Below are 12,224 nucleotides of genomic sequence, written 5' to 3' on the forward strand. Positions count from 1 at the left end.
TCTTAAACTGCCCCCCACCCACAATGAGACATCAGGAAGGGGTAACTGCAGGGCACAAAGCCTACAAAACAGGTTATGCGGTTTACAGAAATAATCCATACTGGGGTTTGTTCTGGCATTGGCAGTATACATTTAATTTGACTAAATTACTGTAAAGAATCAAGTTAATAAATACAATCTGTCATAATACTATAATATAAAAATAGTCAATTTAGGAAAGAAATAGTTGTGCATTTACTGTTTTTATTTTGTGTTAAGGTGTAAATGTTTTCTACAGTATTATAATAATCATATTCACAAAACTTAACACAATCTATTATTTTGGTTAAAATGTGCTTCTTTTATCAACTTCCTGATTGTGTTTCCTCCCTGCAATCTGTGACCATCATCCTGAAGTGTACTGAGGTTCAACCTTCATTGGCTAGCTTGACTGAGTTTCCCATATCCCAATAGGTGTTATTATGTTTCAGTATTTTATTATTATTTTATGCCCTCATTCAGACATAACTCTATAGAACAGTAAGAGCTAATGTGATTTAAAAATTACTTTTTTTTTTTTTTTTTTTTAGAAAATTAATCTCTTTAACTGTTTGGTTAAGTATTGCCTGATCACCCTAATGAACAAACAGCACTGTCATGTTCTTTACCTCTCCCACAGGTTTAATGTGTGTTTGTTCTTTTGAAATGTAACAATTAGCTGGAAATTTTAAGAAATGTAAAAAAAGAGTTGTTTATGGCCCTTTGAAGTAACACATAAAGGATCATTTGTTCATAATAATTGTGTTTAAGTACAAAAACCATGAACTTAAATAGATCTTTTCTTGATGTTTGTATTTAAAAAAAAACTATTTATAATTAAAACCAAACCTAATGTAAATGAACAAAATAAATGTGGACAATGTGCACCAACACCAGCTACTGTATTTCGAAAACATTTTTGGAGGCTGGATTCCTTAAACTTTAACACTTTAAGTAAGCTAATGTTGTGTGAAATCTGTATTTATAACAAAACATATTTAAATAGTCAAATTTTTCTGTTACAGTATTTGGCAGAATTTAAGGGTTAAGGGCCAAGCAGCGTTAGAACTCACATCCTTCAGATGCTTAGCTTAAGGTAATCATTTCTATCACTTACAGAGTCTCACAAACTCCCTGCAACTGCCATATATTTGCCATATATATATTTTTATTTCATAAAGTGAGGGTTGACCACAGTGCGAATGGATCAGCTTTCCAGACGGCAGTAGCGGGTTTTGAACCCATGATCCTCTGATCAATAACCCAGTGTCTCAACCGCCTGATCCACAACTTTAATGTAGGATAAAAAAAAAATATTAAAAAGAAAAACCGTCTCTTCACCTACATGTGCTACTTCTTGTGGCCGCCAGATGGAGACAAAACACGGCGATTAGATCTCGGGCATGATGATGACGTCAGTGGAACAGATGTGTGACGCTCAGGTAAATGGCGGGAAATGGAAATCTGACACTTTAAAATATGCCGGGAGACAGCAGGCCTGTTTTTATCTCCGGATGCAGCCAGTGGCTAAATCTGTAATTACTGTTTTCGTTTTTCCAGCTTTAGTCAACAAAGCAGATTGAAACACAGGTATAGACGTCAGGAGTGCTGGGTTTATATGCACATGTGTAATACATATGTGGAGAAAAATAAAATACGGTGTGATATCTATAAAGAAATGAATTAATGCAGATATTTTATATCACAAATATAGTAATAGGCATCATGAGCTTATATTCTAAGGTTTTATTTTTGTTCTGTTTTTATTATATGTATCATATGATTACAAGTGGTCATGAAAGGAACTGCAATTTAATTGGGCCTAGCTTACGGCTAATTTAAGTAAGCATTGTGAAATCTGGGTTTCTACAGGTGACGTTCAAATTGTACAGTGGGATTTTTATTTTTTATCATAATATAATAAAGTTATGGAAGTAAAAACATCCTTTATTTCTCTATATAATCCTCTGCTACACTAATGCACTCATCCAGTGTTTCACTAGTGCATGGATTCCGTCAAGGTAGAAAGTTTTCTCAGTATAATGGAGCCATGATCGGACTGCTTGCTTTACATCTGGAACTTTGGCCTCCCAGGAACTCCATAACTGACCCAAACATGTGGGAATGGCTTGGATTGAGGTCGGTACTGTACAGGGGTAGTGCTAATAACTCCCAGCTGAGTTCCTGTAATGTGCAAGTCGTGTGGTGGGCAATATGCAGACGACACCCAACTTGTTCTCTCCTTTCCTCCCTCTGACACTCAGGTTTCCACCCGGATCTCAGCATGTCTGGCAGACATCTCATTTTGGATGGCTGCTCATCAGCTGAAGCTCAATCTCAGTAAAACCGAACTGTTGTTTATCCCTTGTGACTCATCTCCAGGTCAAGACCTTGTGATATCCATGGGCAACAACCAAATCACTCCCTCAACCACTGCCCGCAATCTTGGGGTAACTGTGGACAATCATCTGTCATTTTCCCCACACATCGCTAACCTTACTCGCTCTTGTCGATTTCTTCTTTACAATATCAGAAGAATTCGCCCATTTCTTTCTTCACAGGCTACTCAGGTGCTTGTTCAGTCTCTTGTTATTTCAAGACTGGACTACTGCAACTCACTCCTGGCAGGCCTGCCTTTGTCCACGATTCGTCCTCTGCAACTGATCCAGAATGCAGCAGCACGACTCGTTTTTAACCTTCCCAATTTCTCCCACACCACCCCACTCCTCCGCTCCCTGCACTGGCTTCCTGTAGCTGCCCGCATCAAATTCAAAACACTGATGCTTGCCTACAAAGCCAAAAATGGCCCAGCACCCACCTACCTCTCTGCGCTAATTACACCACGCAATGCGCCACGTTCCCTCCGATCCTCCAGCACTACTCGCCTCATCCCACCATCTCTCAGGGATCGAGGGCGGCATTCATCCAGGCTCTTTTCTGTTCTGGCACCTAGGTGGTGGAATGAACTTCCGCTAGATGTCCGTACATCAGAGACTTTGACTATCTTTAAACGACGACTCAAGACACATCTGTTTCTCCAGTACTTGGACTAACCCCCCCCCCGAAAAAAAAAAAAAAAAAAAAAAATCTTCTCAGATGTGTTGGACTAATGGTACTTAGTTATTAATCTAGTTAACCCAGTGTAAGTATGTATCCAATGTTGCAAACATTAAAGCACTTTTTGTAAGTCGCTCTGGATAAGAGCGTCTGCCAAATGCCTAAATGTAAATGTAAATGTAAATATGAGTATATGCAATGTCCTTTAAAAACAGAATGCCTTTGGGGCTCAAACAAGTCCTTTTTAACCTGATATCTTGTAGAATCTGACCGTAGTATTGACTGATCATGTTGACACCACATGGTAGGAAATCCACATGATTGATGCCATGTTTGTCCCCTGCAAAAAAAAACTGTCCATAACTTTACCTGCATTTATAACAGTCCCAAGTGAAGTGTGAAGGTGTAAAATTATGTTCATTAAGTAGATTTTAATTGCTTTCTCAAAAGCACGTATTAAAAAAGTACAGCGCCATCTGTTGAATTTCAAAATGAACTGATGATTTTTTCTATAATTAAATTAAAAATTAGCATATCTTCTTCTAACATAGACTGATTGCGGTGAACCTAAGCCCACTGTACGTATATGTCCCCTCAAGCTTGGCCAAATACATACCATATAAAAATTTGTTCAGTAGTTTTTAACATGATGCATGCACAAACAGACAGACAAAAATTCCAAAACCATCTTGATGTGTTCTATTCCTCATCTCAAGTCCTCTCCAAATAATTTTTCCGCAAATATCTTCAATGTACAGACACTTTTTATATGTATAGATATTATAAGGTAATGGGGATGAATGCTAGGTGGAGAGGACCCCAGTCACATTTTGGCTTGGGCTGGAATAGAATCAATAAAATAGAATAGAATAGAATAAAATCACTTGCTTCTTAAAAGAAAAGCTATGGCACACCTAGACAGCATCCTAATCCTAACCTAAAAGTAAAAGTAGATCCAACTCAATCCTGACTGTTATTTGGAAGGACAGATATTGAAGCTTAAATACTTTGGCCACCTAATGCAAAGAGAGGACTCACTAGAAATGACCCTGGTGCTGGGTGAGATCTGAAGGCAAAAGGAAAAGGATCAATGCAATAAACATGAATGTCAGCGAACTACGGGAGACAGCAGAGGACTATAATGTCCTATTCGCACGGTATTAGTATTATCTGGAGACCTCGTGTGATTTAGAAATACCCCCCACCCCAACACACACACACACACACACACACACACACACACACACATCTGAATTTCATATGCTGCATTTGCACCTGTTAAGCGAAGCCTGCAATTTTGCTTGAATTTATGACTTATCTCCCAGATATGATGTCAAGATGCCTAGCCGTATGATATAAACAGAAGACTGTTCCTTACCGCATGCTGCTATCCGTTATCCATCTCCATCTAATCATTCTTTTTGCTTTCGCTCTTCTAATGGTTTTCAGCTTTCTTTTTCTGCACATTACAGTATATTGCTGTATGGTGTATAGCGATATGACCCAACACCCAAAATACCTTCACAGCACTTCAATGCAGCCTCCATTCTTTTAGAAAGATGGATAAAAAGGCGCACAGGAAACGATTACCTTAAATAAATTATTTATGAATTCGCCAGTGGTGGCCAAATCACAAACATGCTGCTTCGCACGGGACTAATATTATCGCAGGACCTTGGTTATCGACGAAAAATGGTAGGTCATTTGCGAAGGAATTTTTACTTAAAAAATTACAGACATGGCCAAGGATTAAGATCACAGACAACCAATAACTAGAGGTCCCCAGGTAATACATATCACGTGCGAATAGGGCTAGGTAAAAAGATTCAGGCACATCATTTCAGAGCCTTACAACATGGGTTGGTTCTTGGTACACTTTGGGGTTAGTGATTAGATCTGCCATTAAACTGTAGAAGATACAGTTGCTCAAAGTAGTTTCTCCACTGCTAGAGGAAGTAGTGGGCACTTTATAGTTCAGGAAGTCATTTCATCTTCTCCAAAGGTAAAGCAATGACTAGAAAATGACTTTATATATATTTTTTTACAATATTTGTAAAAGGCTATTGGGCACATTGTTGATGATTCAATGGCATTATAATGCACAGCTGAATTTTCTATTATCTAAAGATCTCCCGGGTGTCTCCTTACCTCTACTTAGAAATCAATTCAAATAAATATGCCCACATGCCACACTCGGTATCTGTGTATTCGTGTGTTGTGTGGTGTGTGGGAGAGGATATGATTAGTGTGTGTGTGTAAAGCTAGTAGTTAGTCATGAATGCAGGTATGTCACCCTGAGGTGAGAAAGACTGCTGGCTTGGAACACCTTGACCTGCTTTTGAACTTCCAGGGAAATTTTCTAAGCCACACCGTGCTGCGTCTGACACACGGAGCGCTTAGTAAAACATCGATGTCAGTTATGGAGAATATGATTTGATAATTGTGCTGTATCTGTGCACACGAATCAGGGAGTGGGGTAATTAAGACAAGTCAATGTGCTCTGTTTTTATTAAAGAGTGCCAGTCAGCATAGCACTGAACCCTGAAACGTTCTCATCATCTTCTGGATTTGTGTCAGTCAGATGAAAAACGTCATTAAAATATGCATTTGACCTCAGGCGACGCTGAGACACTCTCTGATGTTTCTCATGGTTCATTTATGAAGTTGGTTTTAATTCTTGTTTAAGCCAAGGTATCTGTAACTTATAAAGTGTAACATACTTTCAGAAATAAATAATGATCGCTAATCGTACTTTTTCTTAGTGACATCAGTGGCACATTGTTTAAATATGTGGTGTATTTATTTAAATTGAAATGTAAAAATCATTAAAGGTGCATAGTTGAACCTCAAAGGCTGATGAAACTACACTAACACTACATGTCCAGGTCTAAGACACACACTTCTTTTTGAGTGTCCAATGCTGGATGCAGATGCATGCGATGGTAAGTTGGGCAACATTAGTGAAGCAATAAAATACTAATGAAAATTAAAAAATTTAAATAAATAAATAAATAAATAAAAAAAATGACTAATACTAAACATAGCCAATCTACTGATGTGTGCACACTTGCCTGGGTTATATTCATAATAAAAGAATGCAAAAGATAATCTTCATGTGTCACATACTTGTAGGTCTGTTGCTACATGTCATGCTTCTTGGAAATTTCACTGTGTTTCCTTCATGAAATGGGTTTTCTCCAAAAAATAAAAACAGCAGGTTTCCTCTCAAAGAAGTCAGTAACGAAAGGTCAGAAGGAGTGTGTTTGCATAGCTCACACACCCTACTCTGAAGCAACGTTCCAGCATCCCACCTACACCTCGTCTCCACCCCCATTCCAGTAAATTCATCTCTGCACTTTGTTTATCAGGTCAGGTACGGAATTTACCTCCAAGGCATAATCACCTCATGATCTCCCTGCATACGATTAAGTAATCGTAAGAATATGAAGATCTATGAAAGCTCTATGAGGCATGCCATTGCTGGTTGGTGTTTTCGCCATTCATTGCCGAGCATGACAGAGACACAGAGTGTATGGGACACAGAGTTGTAATTTCGTGTTTGTGTGGTTTAACATGATGTACTGTAAATATATGGAAATTAAAGTAAAAATTCTGATATTTTTCTCATGTTTATCTTTTGATCTCAAACGCAAATGATGTCATTGAATAACAATAAATAATTTTTTTGTTAAATGACCTTTCTTCTTGCCAGCTCGGTGGTGTAGTGGTTAGCACTGTCACCTTGCACCTCTAAGGTCTAAGTTTGATTTCCGGTCAGGTTCAGTTCCTGTCTCTGTGTGCATGGAGTGTGTATAGTTTCTCTGTCTTTGGCGGGTTTCCTCAGGGTACTCTGGTTTAATCTCACAATCCAAAGATCTGTATTTTAGGCCAATTGGCAGTCCGAGATTGCCCATAGAACCAGAACACAGGGTAAAGCGGTATAAACAATGATTGACTTTTCTGTTCTACTTTACTCTACCTACTAAAGCAAACCAATGGTTGCAGTGGCAAAGAAAAAGACATGAGGAAGAAGCTATAATAGGGCCTGAAAGGAAACATTCATCCAGATGATTCTGACATTGATATTGGATCATTTGATCCAACAGTTATACATTTTTAGGCCAGACGCTTTTCCTGGCACAGCCTAACCATTTCTCCAGGATTAAAATTGGCACTGCGGATGCCCTGCATCCTATTGGCTAGATATTATACATGGGCAAAGGGTATTCCCAATGGCCCAAAAGTTAAAACCTGCCAGGGGCAGGGCTTGAACCCCTGTCCTTACAGTATACAGAACTGTATACTATTAATTCAAACGTTGCAAAGTGTGTTGCATTGAGGTTCAATATTAGCAGTTTATAAATAAGTGTTCTGAAATAAGAACATGCCATTCTTATTAATTAGCAATATTTTTTAGATACAAGATCAATATGAACTTATGAAAAATTGGAAATTTTCATGTTTCGTTGTCATGTGGACACTATAAAAGAAGTTTGGAATGCAGTTACGGTAATTTCCTTTTCAGGAGCTAGTCGAATTTCAGGTTCCTTAAAATGACTTTGGCTTCATTTGATCATGTTATTATTTCAAGAATGTTAAAGTAAGAACATGCAAACATACCGGTAACTCTTCTGAAATAGTCTTGCACCCTTTCTTGAAGCTTATTACTGTATATTATGTTGGATAATGCAGACCATACTGTATGTTAGGCATTCTGCAATGTCAATTCCGCAGTCTGATTTCTATGCTTTCTTTTTCAATAAAAAAATATGCACTACATCCCCTGCTAGATGTGGGAACGATGTTAAAGGACATGATGTCAAGGCTTGCCACTGACTGGCATAGAGTTTACTTATTGCAATACAGTCTGAAGTAAAGACTTCATGGAGAGGTTTCAAGAGGAATTTATTGCATTTTTGTGATGGGTACGAGCCTCTGATTTACATAGAGACAGCAGGATTGTATATAGAAGACACAACTGGCTGCACTAGGGACGTGCACGTAGTCCACGCATACAAGGGTGTTTTTTAAAGCTTGTGTGTATGTGTGTGGTGTTTTTGGTCTCTGGAAATAGACCGTTTGTAAACGCTTTTTAGCGTGAAGATATTCAGAAACTCTTTTTTTCTATGTTGACATGTAGACAGGGTAAATTGAGTTTTCGTATTATAAACATGCTATGTGCTATGTGTCTTTTGCCTGATCTTAGTTCATAATGTATGTGGTATACCTTTTTACCCCATTGGCTTCTGATTGGCCAATGTGGCATTACATTTAGGGTTATATCAATGCCATATGTTGGTTTGACATGCTCTCGACACCATGTTTTAATGTGGGTGAAGTTTTTTTTTTTGGTATGAAAACCCCTCCTTTTTAAAAACATCCCTTTGTTACATACATACATGAATACATATATACATACAAACCCGTATACATGCAAACTAGGTCAAAGAACTTGACCTGCTTTTAGGAAACCATGACCATTCACTGTAAACTCGGGATGCCTCATGTTCCTTTTTTTTTCTCCCATTAATTTCCATCCTTTAAGGCTATAAATTTGATATCAATGTGCCACCTGGTCCTTGCACATGTCCTGGTTCTCCTGCAAACAAACCTTACCCCCCTTACCGGTGGTTTTTTAACCTTCTCATTTCTCTTGTCCTGGACATTGCTGCCTGTACAGATCCTCTATATTCCAAGGGCGCTTTCTGATCACCCTGCATATCCAGACATCCATCCTGGTAGGTTTGACAGCCAGGGCCTAAGCATATTTTCTTTTCCCTTTCTCTGGCCGCATTGTTGGTTTTAACTCCTGCCACCAGATAGTCACAACATACTTTTTGCAAATGTCTCAAATATCTCTGCCTAGAGATAAAGTAACGGCATGAACTTTAGTTATGATTTCGTATCGATAAGCATTTTGTTTCAGAATGGAAAACACTCCTTTATTTTTTCTAAGGAATGCACTGTAGTGCACGCTGTACAGAACATAACCCTACTCCTGATGTCATAAACTGGCATGATATATGCAACAAGATAGCAGTTAATTATATGCATTTTATGCACCTAATTTGCTAGACATACTGTCCTACCTGGTTTTGGGGTGTTTTTAATATATCCTACAAGTGCTCATGCACAAATGATGTTCCTGTGGTTTTTACTTTCTGTCTAAACTCAGTCGTGCTGTTTACTTTTAGTATATTAACATCTAAAGAATTAAACAGCAAATTTTATGTCAAAATATACTCAGTAAAAACAGTTGAAATCTTTCTTTGGGCATCTTTCTTTGGGTGTTTTTCACAGTCGGTAGACAAGTCTCTTTAGTGTCCTGCGTTTTTAAAACTGTGACCTTAAATGCCTACTTTCTGTAAGCTGTTAGGGTCTTAACGACCATTCCACAGGTGCATGTTAATTAATTGATTATGGTTAATCGAACATGCATGGAAAACATTGTTTAAACCCTTTACAATGAAGATCTGTAAAGTAATTTGGATTTTTACAACATTTTTGTTGAAATACACAGTCCTGAAAAAGGGACGTTTCTTTTTTTTGCTGAGTATAGTTTGAGCTATATTAATGTGAATTTTGAATGATTTTGCAAAACACTATAACAGGTGTGCAGGTGCAGCAGTTGTGTTTGTAACGGTGTTGTGACGGTATGCAGTTTGTCGATGATAATATTAAGTTTAATCTTTTTTTAAAGTGTTATGGTAGTGCTATGTACAGTAATTACCATTGTACTTATTAGGTACCACAGTTGTTATCGAAGTTCAGCACATATATAATATGGGTGTTAGTACATACTATACCATATTAGATATGTTAGTACATACTGCTGGTATGCTATAGCAGGGTAAGTAATGTGTATTAACTTTGGGAAGTTATTGTAACAGGAAAAAATGGCACTGCAGAAGTGACATTAGCAGGGGCAGTAAGTACCATGGACAAGACTGTATTTATTCTGGAGGACATTTTTGTTCCAGAGACTGCTCTAAGAGCAAGAGAGTAATAAAATATAAGAAATTTTAATTTTTTACAAAGTAGGCATAAGATAAACAAAAAGCAAAAATGTGTCAATGCAGCAAAACCACTGCGTTGTATGTGTGTGTGAGTGTGTGTTAGTGTGTGAGTAAGTGAAAGAGAGAGAAACTGAGCTTGAGATTACCCTCAACTTTGCCCTCAATTCTTGAACCTTACTGCATGTGTGTGTGTGTGTGTGTGTGTGTGTGTGTTAAGAACAGGAAGCATTGGTGCGAGGTTATAATTACAGTTCAGACACCAGCTGCTGTTTCTGCATTCCTACACACATACACACACTCTCACACACACTCACGCACACGCACACACACTGATACAGCCAACAAAGGTCATGACTTACCTTAGACACGCACGCACTCTATCTGATCTCTAAGATCAGAGTCAGTGCAGAGAATTTACTTTGTTTAAGATTTGCATTAAATCTCTCTATTGTGTAATTATCTTTTATATCCTGTCTTTATTACCAGATTATCATTTCAATTTACTTATTTTGCAGACACTTTTATCTAAAGGGATTCACAAGAAGTGCACAGAAGAGTGCTACACCCGCAAGTCATAAAGCTGTCCGAGAATCATGAGTGACGCAGTCTTGCAAACAAAAGTAACACAGCAACAATGGCCATAATAGAATAATACTGTACATAAAAGCAAACAGCTACAGTATGTTCCCTCTGCATTCACATTCTTTATTTATCTTCAGTAAGCACGTGTATCCTGTTCAGGGTCATGGTGCATCTAAGGCAGAATTGCAGGCTTGATGGGACTCCAGTCTATCACAAAGTACCACAAACACCTTTATCTCCAGGGTATGTGTGGTATTTTTTGGAAAGTGGCATACTTAAATAAGCTGGGGATAAGGTAAAAAAATTATACAGTGATGGACATTTGCATTGTTTAAGCCTTACGACTATAAAGTGATAAAGTAATGGGTAAGCCCAAAGATGTTATTAAACAACAAGGACAGTTTTTTGGTTACAAAATAAACCAAAAGCCAAAAATTTCAAATCTTTTTCCAATACTTTTTTCCCTTTTTTTGGTCATTTTTACAATGCAAATCAAGGTCTAATCAAAGTTACTATATAAAGGTCTATGAGACTATATTACCTATCGATGGAAATAATAGTGTATATATAAAATATACAGGGTGGATGAAAATTAACTAAGCAATATTTTTAATATCTATAAAACTGGTGGTATCACTGGAGCACAAGCCAATGGTGCATCACCCCGTTTTGCTCTGTGTGTGCGTGATTAGACCAACATTTTTCTGGACGTTGGCTGGGATGACACAGACCTCATGAATGGCCTCCAGATCTCACTCCATGTGATTGTTTTTTTCCTGTGGGGCTACACAAAGGCGGAGGTATACAGCACAAAGGTTTGCAAACTGGAGGACTTGGAGGCATGGATTCAGGAAGGTCTCAGCAATATTCCAAACCACTTACTTCAGAGGACTGTGCACTCCATCCCTGGCCGTTGGATCAAATTGGTTGACGTCAGTAGTGTCTTTGTTGACATGTAAAGATTTGCTTTCATTTTCCTATGTAATAAAGTACATATACTTATTATATATTTAATAAATTGTACTTACTGTATATTTGAAAAAACAGAGATATATATTTAAAGGTACAAATGTGCAATATCTATATTTTATTTTATATATATTTATATATTATTTCACATTAAATAAAATAGAGCTTTTTTATATATAAAATAAAAAGCTTTTATTACATTTGTATATTTAATTCACTCACTCACTGTCTATACTGCTTTATACTGTATACAGGAGGTCAGCGACTTAAAAAAAGAGGTAGATTCCGGGAGCACGTTTGTAAGTCAGATAAAGTGAGTCTTATACGCCTCTGGCACTAATATTCAATGTGAAGCATACCAATCTCTTTGATTAAATCCCTCCCCTTTCCCTACACTGCTATCATATGGCCAAAAGGCCAAAAATTGTAACCGTGGCTAGGGAAATGAATCTCACACGTGTCAAACCGGATGGCATTTTGTCTCGGAGCTGTTTTCCACTGTATTGGACTGTGACCTTTGTATGTTGAGGATTCTTCAAAATTAGCATTATTGAGGACAGGATAATCATTTTCTATCACTGT

The sequence above is a fragment of the Clarias gariepinus genome, chromosome 13 (genome assembly GCF_024256425.1).
Source record: "Clarias gariepinus isolate MV-2021 ecotype Netherlands chromosome 13, CGAR_prim_01v2, whole genome shotgun sequence".
In the NCBI taxonomy this organism is placed as follows: Eukaryota; Metazoa; Chordata; class Actinopteri; order Siluriformes; family Clariidae; genus Clarias; species Clarias gariepinus.